Consider the following 24,752-nt stretch of genomic DNA (forward strand, 5'->3'; position numbering starts at 1 on the left):
AAAATCCATGGATTAGATGCTTTTCCAAACCAAATCCCGCACTTGGTCAATGGGAATCATGTCTGGCGAGTTGCTGGCCACGGTAACTAAACCGAATTCAGTTTCGTCTGGAAAAAGTTGATTTCTCTATACATTGAGTTGGGATACAGTTTCTGTGAAAAAAATAAGAAACGATTGTGTTGGTAAAGCTTAGAATCCAAATTCAAATTAATATTTCATTACAATTTTCTTCTGATTGGTACATAGAGATGATTAAACATCGAAATCGGGGTTTTATTGTTTTTGAATTACCTGCGGGATTAAATTCACGTAGGAATCCCGAAGGGACAAGTAGTTGAAAAGTTCTAGGACACGATAATTTGTCTTAGAGTCAGCAAACCTAACCAAACAAGATGAAAATTCTGATTTCCAAACAGTTTCCTTCATAAAATAACATTTACAATAATGTAAATATCAAACTTTAGATAAATTTAAACGATTCCACGTGAAGTAATTTTCATTTTTCAATACCAATACTTTTGAGGGGTGAAATATCCAATATTTGCGGAATGATTCATTATCCATCTTCCACACAGCTGTTCAACGATCCCGACAAGAAACTCGAACCACCCGACAACTCCTGAAAAACTCTATTTTTTTTTTCTATTTTGTTTTAATTCGCTGAAAGTTGAAAAAACGATTGTTTTTAACGAGGGTTGCTACTGAATTTTTGGAAAACAAATATTTATAATTGGATAAAAAATATTCTCCATTAAAATCGATACACTTTTGTATGCGTTTTTACAAATTTTCCATCCCGATTGAGTTACCAAATAAGAACAAATCAATGGGAGCTAAACAAGGACTGTACGGTGGATGACCCATCAATTCGATGTTTTGACTGTTTAAAAACGTTTTTAATCGTGGGCGTACCGTCCAAAACAATGAAATATTGAATGTATTTGAGTGGAGATAAAGTCTTCAAATATGTTTTAATCTCACTGTATGGCAATGTCAGATTTGACATATTCATATCAGTGTTGCCATATCTTAAAACTTAGGTTAGGTTAGTTACTCCATTTTCGGTAAGTTTCGTGTACTACTGTCGAATGTGTCAAATTTTATATAGTTTCGATAAAAAATCAAATTTTGACATCTTATTCTTTATTTTTGAGTGGAAAACTATGTTGAAAAATGTTATACACTCTCAATTCAATTAAATATTTGAATTTTGGAAAATGTCTAGCGATCCAATTGATCTAATTTCTTATTTTAAATAACTATAATGATAATTGGACGGTTTCCAAACTTAAAATTAATCGGAGATCAATACTTCAACGATATTAATTTCGAAAAAATATCGATACCGAAAAAAAGGTCGTACATTTTTCGTCGCTTTAGAAAACATCGTACTGCCTGAAAGTAAATGTCCTCTCTAAGTTTTAATGACGGTGAGAAAGTGTCGGTTTTGAATAGAAACGAAAGAAAATTTAAAACTTTTGGCGGGCGTTGACAGTTGAACAGGAAAAAAATGGCTTTTAAATTAGTGGTGTTGAAGAGCAAATGCATGGGACTCAAAAACTTAAAATAAACATCCTGATTGTTGTCGAGCGCCTCTACTTGGGGGCCCAAAGCGATGTTTTACGTAGATTAACCGAAAACGCATTTTCAAAACATTTTAATACTGTCCAAGTAAACTGTTATAGCGATTCCTCGACGTATTTATTTTTTATAACGCCTTTTCGATGGTTTTTTCAACTTTTACTCCACATTTATCAATAATAATGAAGACGATTCTATAACAGTTAATAGTATAGGTAATTGGGCGCTTTTGATTTTCTATTTTTTCAGAGGTTTCTACGGGCTCGGGTTTTCGAAATTTTGAAACGCGAATAACTCGAAAACTAAGAGGAATTCGAAAAAAATTGTTCCAACAAAAAATGTAGAGCACAAAGTTTTCTATAAAAAAGGTCTCCAGTAATTTTTTCGTTAGAGTTACTTTTTCTGAGTAAATCTCCCTCAACGTCGAAAGCGGACGCTCCGGCTTTCGGATTTTCGAAATTTTGGATCGCGAATAACTCAAAAACTATGAGGAATTCGAAAAAAGCTGCCATAACAAAAAATGTAGAGTACGAAATTCTCTAGAACAAAGGATTCCAGGTATTTGTTCCTAACCTCAAAATTTTCACCTTGAAATGTGTTTATACACTCATAAATATTTTGAAACGCGAATAACTCGAAAACTAAGAGGAATTCGAAAAAAACTATTCGTACGAAAAATGTAGAGCACAAAGTTTTCTATAAAAAAGGTCTGTAGTAATTTTTTCGTTGGAGTTACTATTTCTGAGTAAATCTCCCTCAACGTCAAAAGCGGACGTTCCGGCTTTCGGATTTTCGTTATTTTGGATCGCGAATAACTCAAAAACTATGAGGAATTCGAAAAAAAATGCCATAACAAAAAATGTAGAGTACGAAATTCTCTAGAAAAAAGTATTCCAGGTATTTGTTCCTAATCTCAAAATTTTCACTTTGAAATGTGTTTATACACTCATAAATATTTTGAAACGCGAATAACTCGAAAACTAAGAAGAATTCGAAAAAAACTATTCATACGAAAAATGTAGAGCACAAAGTTTTCTATAAAAAAGGTCTCCAGTAATTTTTTCGTTGGAGTTACTATTTCTGAGTAAAACTCCCTCAACGTCGAAAGCGGACGTTCCGGCTTTCGGATTTTCAAAATTTTGGATCGCGAATAACTCAAAAACTATGAGGAATTCGAAAAAAACTGCTATAACAAAAAATGTAGAGTACGATATTCTCTAGAAAAAAGTATTCCAGGTATTTGTTCCTAATTTCAAAATTTTCACTTTGAAATGTGTTTATACACTCATAAATATTTTGAAACGCGAATAACTCGAAAACTAAGAGGAATTCGAAAAAAACTATTCGTACGAAAAATGTAGAGCACAAAGTTTTCTATAAAAAAGGTCTGTAGTAATTTTTTCGTTGGAGTTACTATTTCTGAGTAAATCTCCCTCAACGTCAAAAGCGGACGTTCCGGCTTTCGGATTTTCGAAATTTTGGATCGCGAATAACTCGAAAACTAAGAGGAATTCGGAAAAAACTATTCATACGAAAAATGTAGAGCACAAAGTTTTCTATAAAAAAGGTCTCTAGTAATTTTTTCGTTGGAGTTACTATTTCTGAGTAAATCTCCCTCAACGTCGAAAGCGGATTTTCGAAATTTTGGATCGCGAATAACTCAAAAACTATGAGGAATTCGAAAAAACTGCCATAACAAAAAATGTAGAGTATGAAATTCTCTAGAAAAAAGTATTCCAGGTATTTGTTCCTAACCTCAAAATTTTCACCTTGAAATGTGTTTATACACTCATAAATATTTTGAAACGCGAATAACTCGAAAACTAAGAAGAATTCGAAAAAAACCATTCATACGAAAAATATAGAGCACAAAGTTTTCTATAAAAAAGGTCTCCAGTAATTTTTTCGCTGGAGTCACTATTTCTGAGTAAATCTCCCTCAACGTCGAAAGCGGACGCTCCGGCTTTCGGATTTTCGAAATTTTGAATCGCGAATAACTCGAAAACTAAGAGGAATTCGAAAAAATCTATTCATACAAAAAATGTAGAGCACAAAGTTGTCTATAAAAAAGGTCTCCAGTAATTTTTTCGCTGGAGTCACTATTTCTGAGTAAATCTTCTTCAACGCTGAAAGCGAAACGAAAATTTAATCCAATTCACGTTCCACACGCTCATGGTAACTGCTCTAACTCTTGGAAAACTATTTCGTTTTCAAAAAATCAAAATGCATCATGATGGTTGAGATCTCTATTTTGTATAAGGGTAAGCTAGTTTAATTTTCGAAAATCCTGCGATATACAGTCCATCACTCGCACAAGCAAATCCGACGAACAATCCAATACTTTTGAGTTTCAAGTCCCAAAATTTCGAAAATCCGTGTTCCTATTTTAGATAAATGATTCTGAAAGTTTTCTCTATAAGTACTTAACATTCTGTAAGTCTTGAATCGACAAATTTTAACGTAAAGACACGAATAGGAAAACGGTTTATGATTTAAGTCTTGTACTGCACAGAGAATGGAGAGAATTTCATAAATATTCAGAGGCACTTCTCCTAAGTTAATTCAATAACAAAACACAAGCCAAACTTGATAACTTCCAACGCGGTAAGTAAAAAAAATTACAACATTGTCACGACGAAAAAACACAACAAAAAAATACATATGGAAATTGTTTTAAAGAAATATTGTTAAATAAACCGCGTGCTATAAAAAAATTGTTTAAACTCAAACATCAAACGAATCCCGCCACATGCGCCTTCGCCAAATTTTAAAAATCAATTGTAGCTGGACAGGGCCGGCTTACGGACCAATTTCGCGAACTTATTAGAATCAGTTCCTTGTATTTAAATGAATTTTCAGATTATCGACTTTTGGATTATACAGGGTGTCCCAATTCTTCAGTATCGACATAAACTGTGGAATTTTAAATGGAACGCCCTATGTTTTAGTGCGTTTTTTGATTTAGTGGTAACAACAATTAGTAAGTTTCATGAGACTTCCTTATTTTATTTTCTCATTTACAAAATGAATTTTGAAACTCAAATTTTATAGAATTTTCATGATTTTTAAATCGAGTTTCGAATTTCACAAGCAACGAAATCTCATTTTTTTGTAATTTCTGAGGATTTTTATGATTTTTTTTTAAATTATAATATACAGGGTGTACCATTTAAAAAAATGACTTTATTATTCACAAAATTCACAACTCATACAGTAAAAAAGAACCTCAGTATTATTCTATACTTAGAAATCACGAAAATTCGATAAACTTATGTTTTTAGTTTCAAAATTCATTTTGCAAATGATGCCAGTTAGGACTGACGTCGATACCGAAGAACTGGGACACTCTGTATAATCCAAAAGTCAATAATTGAACAATTCCTTCAAATACAAACAACAAATTCGCGAAATATCCTGCTCAGCTACAATGGAATTTTAAAATTTGGCGAAGGCGCATATGGCGGGATCCGTTTGATGTTTGAGTATAAACAATTTTTTATAGCAAGCGGTTTATTTACATTGTTCCTTTCGAATAATTTCCAAGAAGGTTTATTCATTTTGTTGTTGAAGTTTTTTAGGTTTTGAGAAAAGTATATGGGTCACGAAAATATGGAAATATGCAAACAAGAAGTAGAATTTCAGTTGAGAAAATTATTTTTTCCTCTGTAATTCAGTGTTTTGACTATTTTTGCGTTTCGGGATTATAGTAGTGCGTCAAATTTTGTTCAAACCGCATCGTTGAGTGCGGTTTTGATTTAAAATGAGCAAGCATCATTTTTAGATCAGTACACGCATTTTTTGTTAAACCTATAGCCTCTTCTCTCTTTTCAACTCAAATCTGACCATCGCCCATTACCATTTGGTGAATTTTTTCAATGATATAACTGTTTTTGGACGTCTAAAGGTATCTAATTCTTCAATCAGGTTTAGATGGGAAACTTTTCGGCAACCCTCGTAATATTACAAATAATATTGCGGCACTCCCCCAGAACAAAAAATTTTTGGCACATATTCAAGGCCGTCTGTCCGAAATACAAGCATATGTCTTCGATGTGTGTCTCTGCTGGCTGATGGATGAAATACGCCGAATAACTGCATTCGACGTGGATCTATTTAAGTATCGCGGTTATTTAGATTGCATACAAGTGAATTATTTCAATTTGGAAACAGCTGCAACTTAGTATACACCGTAAATCGTATTTTACATATTAATTGTACGAAATAAAATAATAAAAAGTTAGGTAATTATAAAAAATTAAATAAAATATTAATATTTGTATTTTTACGTATCAATAAAAATAGATTTGAAATGTTTTGTATGTTTGTTTTCTTTTCCCAGTTTCCTTTAGTGCGATTGAATTATAAATGGATTATAAAAAGGACCGATATCGTAGTGTTTGATCCTTTTTATATTCCTTTCCACATTTTCCAGAATGATGACCAAACAAAAGTGTCCTTCTGATAGTTGAAAGCTCGTTTCTTAATCTCGACGTTCAGACGACGAATTATCTGCTAGATTTAGCAGATATACGGAAAACCGTACCTCAAGAAAGGACAGAAAGATTGGATTTTCTATTCGTGGCACTAATGGCATTGGTTGATTGGTGTGACATCAGGTTTCGAATCTTATCGAGGGCGTTGTACAAATTTAAATCAACCCTAAATTCTCAAAAATTAATCTATGATCGTGTATTTAAAGGAAAAATGAAAAAATATGGTTACATAGTACGTCAATTTTATTATTCTTCGCAATAAAACGAGTTTAGTGTTCAACAAAACCGTAATTCTATTCGAATTTAAGCAGTCTCTCTCCTATACACTTTTTGGTCGGTTTTCGTTAGTAATTTGCATATATTGCGCAGAATAACGCGAAATTAGGCTCTAGCTTGATGACAAATTGATGGTGGAAGAGGAAAGTAGAAATTTCTCTTCAATTGAAACCCGCGCAGGACCGTACTCTTTCAAATTTTTAAACAATAAAACACGAATATTGCATAATAACTAATTACATTATACAATCAAAAATAAAAAAAATATTGGAACGATATTTCATCTACAATTCGTTAAAATTTATGTTATTATATATTTTTGTATGTTTTTTTTTTACTTTAAATCAAGTTTTTGTGCTAACTAAACTCGAAATTACTAATTCCAGTCCTGTTTGGCTTTTCGTTTGTCAGTCCTCTATTTGAATTTGCGATTAAGTGCACAGCTAGTTTGTTTTCTTTATTTGCCAGAAAAGCTATTAAAGATGATGGATATCTCTGTAGCAAGAATGGTGTTGGCAGATTGTAGGGCTTCTCTGACTCCACGCATATATTAATATAAGTGCCGGGGCACAAACAACAACCGTTATTACAAGACTTACGACGAATTTAAAACGACAGTTTTTTTTTTTTTTTTCATTATAACAAACACTTTTCGAGGAACTTTCACTGGGATTATGTTGTTAATTTATGCAGATGCTATTTGGGCATTGATACACTCGAATCAAACAGCATCGATTGGGGGCTGAAGGACAAGTAATCAGCGGTAAACATGAACGAAGTTTACCAAGTACTTTCTAAACAGCAACGTCCTGTAGGTATTCAAATTCTGGAAGCATCTACTAGAGTTATTCTTTTCCAGATGCCCCCTCTGCATCGAAATCTTTCTTGTAGTACTAGGAAGATTCGCTGATGAAGTGGTTCTATCACCAAGTCATTACAAATATCCTGGTTGAGCACGTTTACATAGTTTCGTTGATACATATATGAGGAGAAAGAAGTTTACTGACCAGATTTATACCCATACATTATTTTATGAGTTTTTATTTGATTTGATCGTTTGCGAAATGTTGTCACGTGAGAAATATTTCCATCCCCATGCATAGAAATTCAAAATCATCCCTCTTTTCATATAAAAAGAAGGTTAGAAAATTTTAAGTATTCTAAATTAAAGTATAAATGTAAACGACGTAGCTAGCACCACCTATGACAAATTTCTTAAAAATGGGAAAATGAAAACGTCATTTTCGTGTAAAGTAGGATTAAAGCCGATATTAAATTGGGCGCTTTTGATTTTATATGTTCGGTTACTGAATAAATCTAAGCAAAATTACTTGTACGGGTTTTCGAAGTTTTGGAACGCGAATAACTCGAAAACTAAGAGGAATTCGAAAAAAATTGTTCCGACAAAAAATGTAGGGCACAAAATTTTCTATAAAAAAGATCTCTAGTAGTTTTTTCGTTGGAGTCACTATTTCTGAGTAAATCTCCCTCAACGCTTCCGGCGTTGACTATTTTGATATAAAACTAGCTAATATGACATAATAGTACAGGCAAATTAGGCGATTTTGAGCTAAAACCTTTCCTTGATTCTGTGAGGTAATGGGATACTGAATAAGTATAGAAGCTCGGACACGGATTTCCGAAATTTTGGAACTTTAAACTCAACAAACTTTTTAAACGCGACTAACTCGAAAACTATGAAGGTTTGGACACAAACTGCTGGGATAAAAGATGTGGATCACAACATTTTGTACAAAAAAAGGTTTCAATTTTTTTCTAACCTCAAAATTTTCTCCGTAATATGAATTCAAGTACTCGAAAACATTTTGCATTGCGGATAACTCGAAAACTATGAGGAATTTGAAAAAAACTGCCTTAACAAAAAATATGGAGAATGAAATTCTCTACAAAAAATATTTGAGGTATTTTTCCTTAACTTCAAAATTTTCATATTAAAATGAGTTTATACGTTCAAAAATGTTTTGAATCGCGAATAGCTCGAAAATTACGAGGAATTCGAAAAAAAGTACTGACACAAAAAATGTTTAGCACAAAATTCTCTACAGATTAGTCTTGAAGCATTTTTCCCTAACCTCAAAATTATCACCGGAAAATGGGTACAAGTGCTCAAAAATATTTTGAATCACGAATAACTCGAAAACTAAGAGGAATTCGGAAAAAACTGCCGAGACAAAAAATGTAGAGCACAAAATTTTCTATAAAAAAGGTCTTCAAGCATTTTTTCGTTGGAGTCACTATTTCTGGGTGAATTCAAGTTAATTTACATTTCAGGTGTATATGGAAACAACTCTAACTTTTGCAAAACTACTTCTTTTTCAAAAAATCAAAATGCATCATGATGGTTAAGATCTCTATTTTCTACTAGGGTAACTAATTTTCAACTTTTGTTTCGATTTTTACGTAGTTTTCGAATTATTCGCAATTCAAAATGTTTTTGAGTACACCTATGACTAATTTCTTCAAAATAGGAAAATAAAAACGTCATTTTCGTGTAAAGTAGGATTAAAGCCGATATTAAATTGGGCGCTTTTGATTTTATATGTTCGGTTACTGAATAAATCTAAGCAAAATTACTTGTACGAGTTTTCGAAGTTTGAAACGCGAATAACTCGAAAACTAAGACGAATTCGAAAAAAATTGTTCCGACAAAAAATGTAGAGCACAAAATTTTCTATAAAAAAGATCTGTAGTAGTTTTTTCGTTGGAGTCACTATTTCTGAGTAAATCTCCCTCAACGCTTCCGGCGAAAAATTAAATGACACAATAGTACAGGCAAATTAGGCAAATTAAAGTATAGATGTAAACGACGTAGCTAACACCACCTTGAGGTAAAACCTTTCCTTGATTCTGAATAAGTCTAGAAGCTCGGACACGAATTTTGGAACTTTAAACTCAACAAATTTTTTAAACGCGACTAACTCGAAAACTATGAAGGTTTGGATACAAACTGCTGGGATAAAATATGTGGATCACAACATTTTGTACAAAAAAAGGTTTCAATTTTTTTCTAACCTCAAAATTTGCTCCGTAATATGAATTCAATACTTGAAAACATTTTGAATTGCGGATAACTCGAAACTATGAGGAATTTGAAAAAAACTGCCTTACCAAAAAATGTGGAGAATGAAATTCTCTAGAAAAAAGGATTCCAGGTATTTGTTCCTAACCTCAAAATTTTCACTTTGAAATGTGTTTATACACTCATAAATATTTTGAAACGCGAATAACTCGAAAACTAAGAAGAATTCGAAAAAAACTATTCATACGAAAAATGTAGAGCACAAAGTTTTCTATAAAAAAGATCTCTAGTAATTTTTTCGTTGGAGTTACTATTTCTGAGTAAATCTCCCTCAACGTCGAAAGCGGACGTTCCAGCTTTCGGATTTTCGAAATTTTGGATCGCGAATAACTCAAAAACTATGAGGAATTCGAAAAAAACTGCTATAACAAAAAATGTAGAGTACGAAATTCTCTACAAAAAAGTATCCCAGGCATTTGTTCCTAACCTCAAAATTTTCACCTCAAAATGTGTTTATACACTCATAAATATTTTGAAACGCGAATAACTCGAAAACTAAGAGGAATTCGAAAAAAACTGACGGAACAAAAAATGTAGAGCACAATATTCTGTACAAAAAAGGTTCTAATTTTTCCTAACCTCAAAATTATCAACGTAAAATGGATTTTTGTACTCACAAATATTTTGAATTGCGGATAACTCGAAAACTAAGAATTCAAAAAAAAATTGTATCAACAAAAACTGTAGAGCACAAAATTCTCTACAAAAAAGTATCCCAGGCATTTGTTCCTAACCTCAAAATTTTCACCTCAAAATGTGTTTATTTGATCAAAAATATTTTGAATCGCGAGTAACTCAAAAAATATGAGGAATTCTAGAAAAAGTGCTGGAATAAAAAATGTTTTGCACAAAATTCTCTACAGATTGTTTAGAAAGCATTTTTTCCTAACCTCAAAATTATCACCGGAAAATGGGTACAAGTGCTCAAAAATATTTTGAATCACGAATAACTCGAAAACTAAGAGGAATTCGAAAAAAACTACCGAGACAAAAAATGTAGAGCACAAAATTTTCTATAAAAAAGGTCTTCAAGCATTTTTTCGTTGGAGTCACTATTTCTGAGTAAATCTCCCTCAACGCTTCCGGCGAAAAATTAAATGACATAATAGTACAGGCAAATTAGGCAAATTAAAAACTAAAAATAGGAAAATGAAAACGTCATTTTCGTGATTAAATTGATAATTTCGTAGGAAAATTGTTTACTTCAGCAGTGGTCGTCGTATATATTTGATAGAGGCTTAACAGCTCTAATTATTTATACTAAATCTCGACCATTGTATCTAAACGCCACCCTAAATGGGATGTTTAATATGTGTGCAGAGTACCTACTAATCTAGATGCGGTCTAGTATGTGACATTGTTTGTATTCACTGCAAATACCCGACGAAATCATGTGCGGCAAGTAGATGTGAATGTGTGATTATTCCAAAAAATACTACGGCGATTTGCTTGACTACCATTTACATTTACAATGATCCCGATGGTGCATCCTTTAGATGCTTTTTGATCGAGGGATTTCTAGATTGAAATTAGTAATTATTATATTTGGAATTTGTACAACAAAAACTACGGACTTGACAATTTTTAATTTAGTTTTTGAACGCAACTCACTTCACTTAACATCGAACTGTCACTGTCAGTTTATTCAGAAGACAGAACCTCTTCATCATGGTGAAGTACACGAATGAACAACGTCTGCAAATTTAAAAAATTTACTACAGAAATTCCGAGTCGGTGACCGCTACTTTGAGAGCGTCAACTCCGATTTTCGATCGTAATTCTCGACCTAGTAACAAGTTTTGTGAAAAAGTTTGAGTCTACATATTCGTTGTGTAGCAAATGGTCCATCGAAGCCGATGGACCATTCGAAGCGACGTACGTTCTCCGATTGCGCCAAGAGGATCAATTTCATCAAATCAGTCAATTCCACGGCGTTCTCAAGACCATAGACTACTTTATGACGAATTTTGCGTAAGGATCTTACTTTACAACCATAAAAGATCGAGCTCACTCAAAAATCGAAGCCGATGGACCATTCGAAGCGACGTACGTTCTCCGATTGCGCCAAGAGGATCAATTTCATCAAATCAGTCAATTCCACGGCGTTCTCAAGACCATAGACCACTTTATGACGAATTTTGCGTAAGGATCTTACTTTACAACCATAAAAGATCGAGCTCACTCAAAAATCGAAGCCGATGGACCATTCGAAGCGACGTACGTTCTCCGATTGCGCCAAGAGGATCAATTTCATCAAATCAGTCAATTCCACGGCGTTCTCAAGACCATAGACTACTTTATGACGAATTTTGCGTAAGGATCTTACTTTACAACCATAAAAGATCGAGCTCACTCAAAAATCGAAGCCGATGGACCATTCGAAGCGACGTACGTTCTCCGATTGCGCCAAGAGGATCAATTTCATCAAATCAGTCAATTCCACGGCGTTCTCAAGACCATAGACTACTTTATGACGAATTTTGCGTAAGGATCTTACTTTACAACCATAAAAGATCGAGCTCACTCAAAAATCGAAGCCGATGGACCATTCGAAGCGACGTACGTTCTCCGATTGCGCCAAGAGGATCAATTTCATCAAATCAGTCAATTCCACGGCGTTCTCAAGACCATAGACCACTTTATGACGAATTTTGCGTAAGGATCTTACTTTACAACCATAAAAGATCGAGCTCACTCAAAAATCGAAGCCGATGGACCATTCGAAGCGACGTACGTTCTCCGATTGCGCCAAGAGGATCAATTTCATCAAATCAGTCAATTCCACGGCGTTCTCAAGACCATAGACCACTTTATGACGAATTTTGCGTAAGGATCTTACTTTACAACCATAAAAGATCGAGCTCACTCAAAAATCGAAGCCGATGGACCATTCGAAGCGACGTACGTTCTCCGATTGCGCCAAGAGGATCAATTTCATCAAATCAGTCAATTCCACGGCGTTCTCAAGACCATAGACTACTTTATGACGAATTTTGCGTAAGGATCTTACTTTACAACCATAAAAGATCGAGCTCACTCAAAAATCGAAGCCGATGGACCATTCGAAGCGACGTACGTTCTCCGATTGCGCCAAGAGGATCAATTTCATCAAATCAGTCAATTCCACGGCGTTCTCAAGACCATAGACCACTTTATGACGAATTTTGCGTAAGGATCTTACTTTACAACCATAAAAGATCGAGCTCACTCAAAAATCGAAGCCGATGGACCATTCGAAGCGACGTACGTTCTCCGATTGCGCCAAGAGGATCAATTTCATCAAATCAGTCAATTCCACGGCGTTCTCAAGACCATAGACTACTTTATGACGAATTTTGCGTAAGGATCTTACTTTACAACCATAAAAGATCGAGCTCACTCAAAAATCGAAGCCGATGGACCATTCGAAGCGACGTACGTTCTCCGATTGCGCCAAGAGGATCAATTTCATCAAATCAGTCAATTCCACGGCGTTCTCAAGACCATAGACTACTTTATGACGAATTTTGCGTAAGGATCTTACTTTACAACCATAAAAGATCGAGCTCACTCAAAAATCGAAGCCGATGGACCATTCGAAGCGACGTACGTTCTCCGATTGCGCCAAGAGGATCAATTTCATCAAATCAGTCAATTCCACGGCGTTCTCAAGACCATAGACCACTTTATGACGAATTTTGCGTAAGGATCTTACTTTACAACCATAAAAGATCGAGCTCACTCAAAAATCGAAGCCGATGGACCATTCGAAGCGACGTACGTTCTCCGATTGCGCCAAGAGGATCAATTTCATCAAATCAGTCAATTCCACGGCGTTCTCAAGACCATAGACCACTTTATGACGAATTTTGCGTAAGGATCTTACTTTACAACCATAAAAGATCGAGCTCACTCAAGAATCGAAGCCGATGGACCATTCGAAGCGACGTACGTTCTCCGATTGCGCCAAGAGGATCAATTTCATCAAATCAGTCAATTCCACGGCGTTCTCAAGACCATAGACTACTTTATGACGAATTTTGCGTAAGGATCTTACTTTACAACCATAAAAGATCGAGCTCACTCAAGAATCGAAGCCGATGGACCATTCTTTGATGAGCGTGTTATCTCAAGAAACGGACCGATCGATTGGCCGCCTCGTTGGTGCGATTTGACATCTTCAGATTTTTTTCTTTGAGGCTACGTCTGGTCATTGGTCTATGCTGATAAGCCGACGACGTTGGAAGAGCCCAAAGCCAACATTGAACGCGGAATAGCAGCCGCTAAGGCCCGCGGTGGCCATATGAGCAAAGTCGAGTTCGATTTATAAAAGTTTCGAACGTACTTAAACTCGTTAATAAAGTTTTTGAAATATCTCTGATGGTTTTCGTTTTATTTCGAAAAAAATTTGTCGAGTCCTTATTGGAAAACACTTTATATAAATCATTTTAATCCAAGTTGAAGTAGATGACCGGTATCCATACCAATTATCTATTCTGAAGCTTCTGGGCTTCCATTAACTTTCGGTTAAACCGTATAAGGAAGAAAATTATTTTAACAAGGCGATCCTAAAAGTAAAATCATATTAATAGATCTTCAATAATCATTGAATGATTTTAAAATATTTTTAGTAAATAATTGGGTTATTATAAGTAAAATTATTTGTAATTTTATCTGTTTTACAAGCTCCAGGCATAAAATTCCTGTGTAATCGATAGAAAAAATGATAATATCGCATAGAAATGTTGTTATTTTCTAGATTTTTCTACTTATAAATACAATAATAATAAATAAAAACTTCCAGTATAGTTTTCGTATGTCTAAAAACAAAACATAATAAACTACTAATCCGTATTTGTCACAACAAGCTGTTGACGTTTTTAAAAATGGCTATACTTAAGCTCACAAATATGTAGTTATTTGTTTTTCGGTATTTCTAAAATGCGAGATGAATCTTTACATTCTTGATACGAAATTATACTAATTTGTCTTTATAAAATGTGTCTCTGTATATGTTCTAGTCTTAAAATAAACTAGGCGTGGAAGTAGTGATTTTAATAAACAAAAAATGGAAGGGATGTTTAGATTTATTTTGAAAATCATTTGGGATTCGATGTATCAGATTATGTAATAAACTAAATCATCAAAATGCTCTCTCAATAAGATTTTTCTATCTTCATAGTACAGGTAAAGTAGGATTAAAGCTGATATTTAATTCGGTTACTATATAAATCTAAGCAAAATTACGTGTACGGGTTTTCGAAGTTTTTGAACGCGAATAACTCGAAAACTAACAGGAATTCGAAAAAAACTATTCATACAAAAAATGTAGAGCACAAAGTTTTCTATAAAAAAGGTCTCCAGTAATTTTTTCGTTGGGGTTGCTATTTCTGAGTAAATCTCCCTCAACGTCGAAAGCGGACATTCCGGCTTTCGGATTTTCGAAATTTTGAATCGCGAATAACTCGAAAACTAAGAGGAATTCGAAAAAAACTATTCATTCAAAAAATGTAGAGCACAAAGTTTTCTATAAAAAAGGTCTCCAGTAATTTTTTCGTTGGAGTCACTATTTCTGAGTAAATCTCCCTCAACGTCGAAAGCGGACGCTCCGGCTTTCGGATTTTCGAAATTTTGGATCGCGAATAACTCAAAAACTAAGAGGAATTCGAAAAAAGCTGTCATAACAAAAAATATAGAGTACGAAATTCTCTAGAAGAAAGTATTCCAGGTATTTGTCCCTAACCTCAAAATTTTCACCTTGAAATGTGTTTATACACTCATAAATATTTTGAAACGCGAATAACTCGAAAACTAAGAAGAATTCGAAAAAAACTATTCATACGAAAAATATAGAGCACAAAGTTTTCTATAAAAAAGGTCTCCAGTAATTTTTTCGTTGGAGTTACTATTTCTGAGTAAATCTCCCCCAACGTCGAAAGCGGACGTTCCGGCTTTCGGATTTTCGAAATTTTGGATCGCGAATAACTCAAAAACTATGAGGAATTCGAAAAAAACTGCCATAACAAAAAATATAGAGTACGAAATTCTCTAGAAGAAAGTATTCCAGGTATTTGTCCCTAACCTCAAAATTTTCACCTTGAAATGTGTTTATACACTCATAAATATTTTGAAACGCGAATAACTCGAAAACTAAGAAGAATTCGAAAAAAACTATTCATACAAAAAATGTAGAGCACAAAGTTTTCTATAAAAAAGGTCTCCAGTAATTTTTTCGTTGGGGTTACTATTTCTGAGTAAATCTCCCTCAACCCTTCCGGTGTTGACTACAACAAATTTTTTAAACGCGACTAACTCGAAAACTATGAAGATTTGGACATAAATGGCTGGGATAAAAGATGTGGATCACAACATTTTGTACAAAAAAAGGTTTCAATTTTTTTCTAACCTCAAAATTTTCTCCGTAATATGAATTCAAGTACTCAAAAACATTTTGCGTTGCGGATATGAGGAATTTGAAAAAAAACTGCCTTAACAAAAAATATAGAGTATAAAATAACCTCAAAATTTCCATCTAAAAATGAGTTTGTACATTTTGAATTGCGAATAACTCGAAAATTACGAGGAATTCGAAAAAAAGTACTGAAATAAAAAATGTAGAGTACAAAATTCTCTACAGATTGTTTAGAAAGCATTTTTTCCTAACCTCAAAATTATCGCCGGAAAATGGGTACAAGTGCTCAAAAATATTTTGAATCACGAATAACTCGAAAACTAAGAGGAATTCGGAAAAAACTGCCGAGACAAAAAATGTAGAGCACAAAATTTTCTATAAAAAAGGTCTTCAAGCATTTTTTCGTTGGAGTCATTATTTCTGCGTGAATTCAAGTTAATTTACATTTCAGGTGTACATGGAAACTACTCTAGCTCTTGGAAAACTACTTCTTTTTCAAAAAATCAAAATGCATCTTGATGGTTAAGATCTCTATTTTCTACTAGGGTAACCTAGCATAATTTTCGACTTTTGTTTCGATTTTTAAGTAGTTTTCGAATTATTCGCAATTCAAAATGTTTTAGAATCCCAAAATTTCAAAAATCCGTGCCCGTAATTTTATTAAGCGTTATTAAACTTCTCGTGTATCTCAAAATCTTCCAAAATCTAATCAAAACCACCCAATTTAATTTGAAGTTTTAGCTCGAAATCGCCTAATTTGCCTGTACTATCAACCAAATGTGTTTCACCATTAATTGACATCTTTTATTGACTTTACGACAAATAGAAATAAATAAAAATGTTTTATGGAAAAGAAGCACTACATTAATCAAATTTTTCATCACAACATAAACAGGGTGGATAAGAAATAAAAGCAACTTCATTTTTTTTAAAATACCACATCCTTCTTTTAATATTTAGTTCAAAAACTATAGATAAATGTATACAATATATAAAACAAATAAAATCTGGCTTTATGACTTAATATACAGAGTGTATTTGGTTTCCTAAAGATAGTTCTGTAACCACCAAAACAACCGATTCAATTTTTTTAATCTGGATTCTTCAGAACCAACTCACTTCTGAATTACATTACAAAATTGTTCTTTCCAGCAAGCTACATCTTTTCTACATCCTTTTCTCGTCTTTATTTTGAGCTACTACCTAAAAAAATGAGGTCCAGTTGCGCAATACAATACAGGATGAATTACAGAACCCAACCAACCTCAACCGACGCCATAGATCAATCTGTTCAGACAACAGAGCTGTCATACAAGCCATAAAGGTTGCAACGGTGGGTTCTAGGCTCATACTAGAAAATCCTACAAGAACTGGTTGCATTTGAGCAAAGTTGCAAAGAGCGGTGGTCATTGTCTGCCCACTATCCTATTATGAACTATGAGGTCCAGTTCATTCCTTAAAACTTTTATCTTCTTCATCTTAAAACCTCTCACATGGTGGTGAATATTTGAAAGAATGTTTTTATTTGAAGATTGTCGATCTGGATCTTTAAAAAGTGGATATTCCAAATATATTTCCAAAATCTTTTGCGTAATGCAATTTTGAACATTCAGCTCCACGGATATGTTTTTGAAATTTGAAAGTTTCTTTTATAATCGCACTTTTAGTGCCGAATTAAAAAAGATCTATTTATTTTTGCAATTAAACGTGACCATTCCGGAAGAGAAATTCCAATCGTGAAAAGTTTGTCACCGCTTTGAACAGAAATTCCATCTCACCACTGGTGTAGTAAAAAGAAAATAATATAAAAAGAATAAAATCAATTTGAAGAGACAGAGATATTTAATATTGTGTTGTAAGCGACAAACACCGCAGCTGATTCCTAATTTTTTCTCTTGATTAGAATGAACTTACGAATGGGAAGTTCACTCTAAACTTCTCCGATTGTGTGTCTAAAATACTCATTCACATCGATAGATAGTTGAAATCGGAAGGATGTATTGCCTTGTAAGTCATATCTAGTCCTTACGTGCTTTTGTCCAGGATTGCAACACAACTCGACAAATCTAAAAGTTAATCCTGTTTTTGATCGATGAGCCGGTGGATCTTTTCTATTTTTTAATAGTCTATCTTAGATCTAGAGATGGCGGTAGTGGCTTGAAAAATAGTTTAAAGAAACCACGTTGTTAAGTATCAAGACATTAATAACGAATATTTACAGTGGACATGGAAAAAATTGGTCATCAATATATATATATATTCTTTTGTTTGATGGACCTTAGCCCGACCAATATAAAAACTGAACTAGATTCTACTCTGGGTGAGACTGCTACTTCGTAATAAGCACTAAAATATTAGGTAGTAAAGTTTAGACGAGACTACGGAGTCCAACAACGCACTGGTCGATCAAATGAGGTTATTACTACCAAAATGTTGAAGAAAATCCACTGGATGATCGTCGACTGAAAGTGCGACTTGAAAGGCATCTCGTAAAAAGGTTTCCATCGAGTTTTTAACAGAAATAAACCCGAAAAGTGAGAACCAACTCCAAAGAACGCAAAAACCGTCGGTTTTTTTTTTGTAATAACTTTCATTGACTTCCAGTAGCCAAAATTTGAATTGCTACTACCACACGCGTCAGATTAAGCCCCCTCTGATGATTTTCTGTTCCCAGGCTATTTCGTAGAACTTGGGGAACCACCGCCTTAAACTATCATCTTTAAATAGTTTGAAATTAATGAAATAATTAGAACGTTGTCTTGAACATGGAAAATCCGATTTAATTTCAACAATTTTATGAAATTATAAAAGAGAGAATAAGAAAAAACCGATTACGATCAACTAGAAAAAGTCATAATGGATTTTGATGACGTAATTTCTACGTATTATCTGTGGAACTATCCTTTATGCTGGGTACAAGGACTATTCGACCAGATACGATTCAATTTTCCACTTGTTTGTGTGTTTATTCCCAGCTAATTCTAAAGCAAATCCCCAAACAACCGCTTTGGTTTGCTTTCCAGAAATCCAGAGACTCCGGATTCAATACGCGACAGCAGGATCTCCGCAAATTAAATACAGAGACCTCAATAGATTGATAAAACGGCAAATATGGATTGCTCGTTATACAGGGACCTAATACAACACTGGTTATCAATATTCTTCCGAATGTATATCAGAAACTTTATACAACGAATTAAACACAAAGTTTTATCTGCAACGAGATTTTTTCTTGTGTTTTTCGGAGCGAATATGAGACGCCACATATTCCGAGTGTGATTTTTTTATATTTTTGACAACGTATCGCACGCTTGGCGAACTCCTGACTAAAATTACAAAATAAAAATGGCGAAGGTGAACGTCCCATGATTAAATCTCTCGGTGAATAATTCCGTACGTTTAAATAGAAACGTTTATTTCACCGCCTCATCTTACAGATTATATCTTTCTTTAAATATAGAATAGAAATAAAACAATAAAAGTGAAATAAATTGTCGTCTAGATGGGCGAAATAAGTTAATTACCTAACGATTTAATTAGAAAACATTGTTGCCCAATGTGCAATAAAATATTATCAATTACTTATTTACGTTCAAGTATAAGCTGTAACAGAAATAGTTAAATAACGAAAAATATATATAAATATATATACAGGATGTTTCATAAAAAATTCAGTCAATGTCAAACTATGAATTTAATTCGTAATAATTTGACTTTTGTATCCAATTTTGTATGGTGCGCCTTATAAATTGTTTGTTTGAAGTACAATTTACGTTTCTACAAAAATATATATCCTAAACACATATATCTAATCATATTTTTGTTGATTTGAAAAAATAATCACGAAAAATCCCATTGGAGTTGATATTGCAATTTTTAGAATTAATTTTCATTCTACATCTGTTCTCGGTATATTTTATGTCGTGAAAATATCCAGCAAATAATTCTCTTGAGGATTTTTAAAGACATTTGCATATTTCTAACGCAAGTGAGAAAGGTCGTATAACTTTACTTCCTGAAAAAAAAACTGTTAGTCCAGTCATTTAAGGTAGTTCACGTGGAAAAATCGAGATAATCAGCTATAAACTCGTTTAAACCGGTTCATTTTACATCCCAAAACTCCTTTTAAAACTAACATATAATTAGATGTGAGCAAATTTAAAAATCGGGGGTCAAAAGTCGAAAAAATCGACTTTATAAGATCAGTTGATTTCGAACAGGGTTCTAACCGGCCCTCTATCTCAGAAACGATTCACCGTATGAAAAAATTTTCAAAATAAATGTTGTAGAGAATTTGATGTTCTACAATATTGATAATCAATACAAATAGCGTAAAACCCATAGGAAACGAGTTATTTGCAAAAAATATACAAAAAAATTGATTTTTTTTTACTTTTCAAAGTTTTTTCACATCGAATTATATATGAGTTTTAAGGGAAGTTTTAGAATGTCAAACGAACGAATTTACAACTGGGTTTCCCGATTTTTCGAAATTCTTGCCCAAATCTACCTAAAATGACTGGACTATATCAATTTATTTGAGATAAAGAAACTCTAAGTTAGCCCAGTCATTTAAGGTAGTTCACGTGGAAAAATCGAGATAATCAGCTATAAACTCGTTTAAACCGGTTCATTTTACATCCCAAAACTCCTTTTAAAACTAACATATAACTCGATGTGTACAAATTTAAAAATCGGGGTTCAAAAGTCGAAAAAATCGACTTTATAAGATCAGTTGATTTCGAACAGGGTTCTAACCGGCCCTCTATCTCAGAAACGATTCACCGTATGAAAAAATTTTCAAAATAAATGTTGTAGAGAATTTGATGTTCTACAATATTGATAATCAATACAAATAGCGTAAAACCCATAGGAAACGAGTTATTTGCAAAAAATATACAAAAAAATTGATTTTTTTTTACTTTTCAAAGTTTTTTCACATCGAATTATATATGAGTTTTAAGGGAAGTTTTAGAATGTCAAACGAACGAATTTACAACTGGGTTTCCCGATTTTTCGAAATTCTTGCCCAAATCTACCTAAAATGACTGGACTATATCAATTTATTTGAGATAAAGAAACTCTAAGTTAGCCCAGTCATTTAAGGTAGTTCACGTGGAAAAATCGAGATAATCAGCTATAAACTCGTTTAAACCGGTTCATTTTACATCCCAAAACTCCTTTTAAAACTAACATATAACTCGATGTGAACAAATTTAAAAATCGGGGGTCAAAAGTCGAAAAAATCGACTTTATACGATCAGTTGATTTCGAACGGGGTTCTAACCGGCCCTCTATCTCAGAAACGATTGACCGTATGAAAAAATTTTCAAAATAAAAGTTGTAGAGAATTTGATGTTCTACAATATTGATAACTAATACAAATAGCGTAAAACCCATAGGAAACGAGTTATTTGCAAAAAATGTAAAAAAAATCGATTTTTTTTACTTTTGACCTTCGATTTTCAAAGTTTTTTCACATCAAATTATATGTGAGTTTTAAGGGAAGTTTTAGAATGTCAAAGGAACGAGTTTACAACTGGGTTTCCCGATTTTTCGAAATTCTTGCCCAAATCTACCTAAAATGACTGGACTATATCAATTTATTTGAGATAAAGAAACTCTACGTTAGTCCAGTAAAAACCTGCTGTCTACATTCCTGAAATTCGTAATTTCAAATCAATCAATTTATTTTTTATTATAATAAACTATGTACAATGTTTCAGAGGTTCATTAAGGATTTTTTCGTTATTTTCATTCAACTGGATTCTTCTTCTGTTCTTATATAGTCTGATATTTTATGAAAATTCTTATAAATTAAACTCTCAATTAATCTTGTTATGGAAAAACTGGGCTATTGATTGTAAAAGAAAGGAAAGCGCGAGGCGGGCGCGGAAAAACGACCCGTTAAGGATTAAGAACGACACAAGAGAACTCGGTGGGGAACAATAGAATGGTTCGGAATAAAAGGGGAGTTGATCGAAAAAGAAAGTGGATTTAGGAAGGCGCGAGGAAATATATGGCGCTTTTATATGGAATTTGTTTAGGGGTGTTTATAGATGAAGGTAACAAACATTTCACGGGTTACTCCGTTTTCAAAAACTTCCACGAAAATCGGAAAAATATGTCTGTGACTTTCCTGAGTTTCTTTTCCAGCGACAACGTTCTCTACTGATGAAAATTCTAGTCAGAAATAAAGAAATGGTACCCTTGGGGCTAGATCTACTTAATACCATGGGTTAGTACAGGTAAAATAGTATTAAACCCGAAATTAAATTGGGCGCTTTTGATTTTTTAAACTCTCAGAAGTTTTCGGTTACTAAATAAATTTAGCAAATTGTGGGCACGAGTTTTCGAATTTTTGGAACGCGAATAACTCGAAAACTAAGAAGAATTCGAAAAAAACTATTCATACAAAAAATGTAGAGCACAAAATTTTCTATAAAAAAGGTCTGTAGTAAATTTTCGTTGGAGTCACTATTTCGGAGTAAATCTCCCTCAACGCCGAAAGCCGGAGCATCGGCTCGCGAATTAATAATCGATTTATGCATTTGTAGTTTCAATGGATATATTTAATCACTCGTGATATAAACAAGTATATATCAATATTTTCATGTATGTAACACACATAAACTACTTCTTGGTTTAAAGTGAACTAACTTTCTATTTATGAGCGTTCAAACCCATTTTATTATCGAAATTTTGAGGTTAGGAAAACAATGAAACTTTTTTTGTGCAGAAGGTTGTGCCCCTAATTTTTTGTCCCAGCAGTTTATGTCGGAATCCTCGTAGTTTTCGAGTTATTCACGAATCAAAATGTTTTTGAGTACATAAACCCATTTTACGTTGATAATTTTAGAGGTTAGGAAAAAACGCTCTAGAACCAATTTGTAGAGAATTTTGTACTCTACATTTTTTTTCCAGAACTTTTTCTAGAATTCCTCATATTTTTTGAGTTATTCGCGATTCAAAATATTTTTGAGTACATAAATCCATTTTTCGTTGATAATTTTGAGGTTACGAAAAAATGCTTCATGACTAATCTGTAGAGAATTTTGTACTCTACATTTTTTGTTCCAGTACTTTTTCTAGAATTCCTCATAATTTTTGAGTTATTCGCTATTTAAAATATTTTTAAGCGTTCAAACCCATTTTATAATGAAAATTTTGAGGTTAGGAAAAAATGTTCATGACTAATCTGTAGAGAATTTTGTACTCCACATTTTTTGGTTTGGCAGTTTTTCCAAATTTCTCATAGTTTTCGAGTTATTCGCGATTCAAAATATTTTTGAGTACATAAACCCATTTTACGTTGATAATTTTGAGGTTAGAAAAAAATGCTTCATGACTAATCTGTAGAGAATTTTGCACCCTACATTTTTTGTTGATACCGTTTTTTTCGAATTCCTCATAGCTTTCGAGTTATTCGCGATTCAAAATATTTTTGAGTACATAAACCCATTTTACGTTGATAATTTTGAGGTTAGAAAAAAATGCTTCATTACTAATCTGTAGAGAATTTTGCACCCTACATTTTTTGTTGATACAGTTTTTTTCGAATTCCTCATAGTTCTCGAGTTATTCGCGATTCAAAATATTTTTGAGTACATAAACCCATTTTACGTTGATAATTTTGAGGTTAGAAAAAAATTCTTCATGACTAATCTGAAGAGAATTTTGCACCCTACATTTTTTGTTGATACCGTTTTTTTCGAATTCCTCATAGTTTTCGAGTTATTCGCGATTCAAAATATTTTTGAGTACATAAACCCATTTTACGTTGATAATTTTGAGGTTAAAAAAAAATGCTTCATGACTAATCTGTAGAGAATTTTGCACCCTACATTTTTTGTTGAGACAGTTTTTTTCGAATTCCTCATAGCTTTCGAGTTATTCGCGATTCAAAATATTTTTGAGTACATAAACCCATTTTACGTTGATAATTTTGAGGTTAGAAAAAAATGCTTCATGACTAATCTGTAGAGAATTTTGCACCCTACATTTTTTGTTGATACCGTTTTTTTCGAATTCCTCATAGTTTTTGAGTTATTCGCGATTCAAAATATTTTTGAGTACATAAACCCATTTTACGTTGATAATTTTGAGGTTAGAAAAAAATGCTTCATGACTAATCTGTAGAGAATTTTGCACCCTACATTTTTTGTTGAGACAGTTTTTTTCGAATTCCTCATAGCTTTCGAGTTATTCGCGATTCAAAATATTTTTGAGTACATAAACCCATTTTACGTTGATAATTTTGAGGTTAGAAAAAAATGCTTCATGACTAATCTGTAGAGAATTTTGCACCCTACATTTTTTGTTGATACCGTTTTTTTCGAATTCCTCATAGTTTTCGAGTTATTCGCGATTCAAAATATTTTTGAGTACATAAACCCATTTTACGTTGATAATTTTGAGGTTAGAAAAAAATGCTTCATGACTAATCTGTAGAGAATTTTGCACCCTACATTTTTTGTTGATACCGTTTTTTTCGAATTCCTCATAGCTTTCGAGTTATTCGCGATTCAAAATATTTTTGAGTACATAAACCCATTTTACGTTGATAATTTTGAGGTTAGAAAAAAATGCTTCATTACTAATCTGTAGAGAATTTTGCACCCTACATTTTTTGTTGATACAGTTTTTTTCGAATTCCTCATAGTTCTCGAGTTATTCGCGATTCAAAATATTTTTGAGTACATAAACCCATTTTACGTTGATAATTTTGAGGTTAGAAAAAAATTCTTCATGACTAATCTGAAGAGAATTTTGCACCCTACATTTTTTGTTGATACCGTTTTTTTCGAATTCCTCATAGTTTTCGAGTTATTCGCGATTCAAAATATTTTTGAGTACATAAACCCATTTTACGTTGATAATTTTGAGGTTAGAAAAAAATGCTTCATGACTA

The 24,752-nt window shown here is 33.1% G+C and overlaps 1 protein-coding gene across 5 annotated transcripts in view; it reads left to right on the forward strand.

Annotated features, from left to right (window-relative positions):
• Positions 1 to 24,752, forward strand: part of LOC130442549 (uncharacterized) — a 375,907-nt gene that overhangs the window by 277,386 nt on the left and 73,769 nt on the right. The window lies entirely within an intron of this gene.

The sequence above is a fragment of the Diorhabda sublineata genome, chromosome 4, assembly GCF_026230105.1.
Source record: "Diorhabda sublineata isolate icDioSubl1.1 chromosome 4, icDioSubl1.1, whole genome shotgun sequence".
NCBI lineage: Eukaryota > Metazoa > Arthropoda > Insecta > Coleoptera > Chrysomelidae > Diorhabda > Diorhabda sublineata.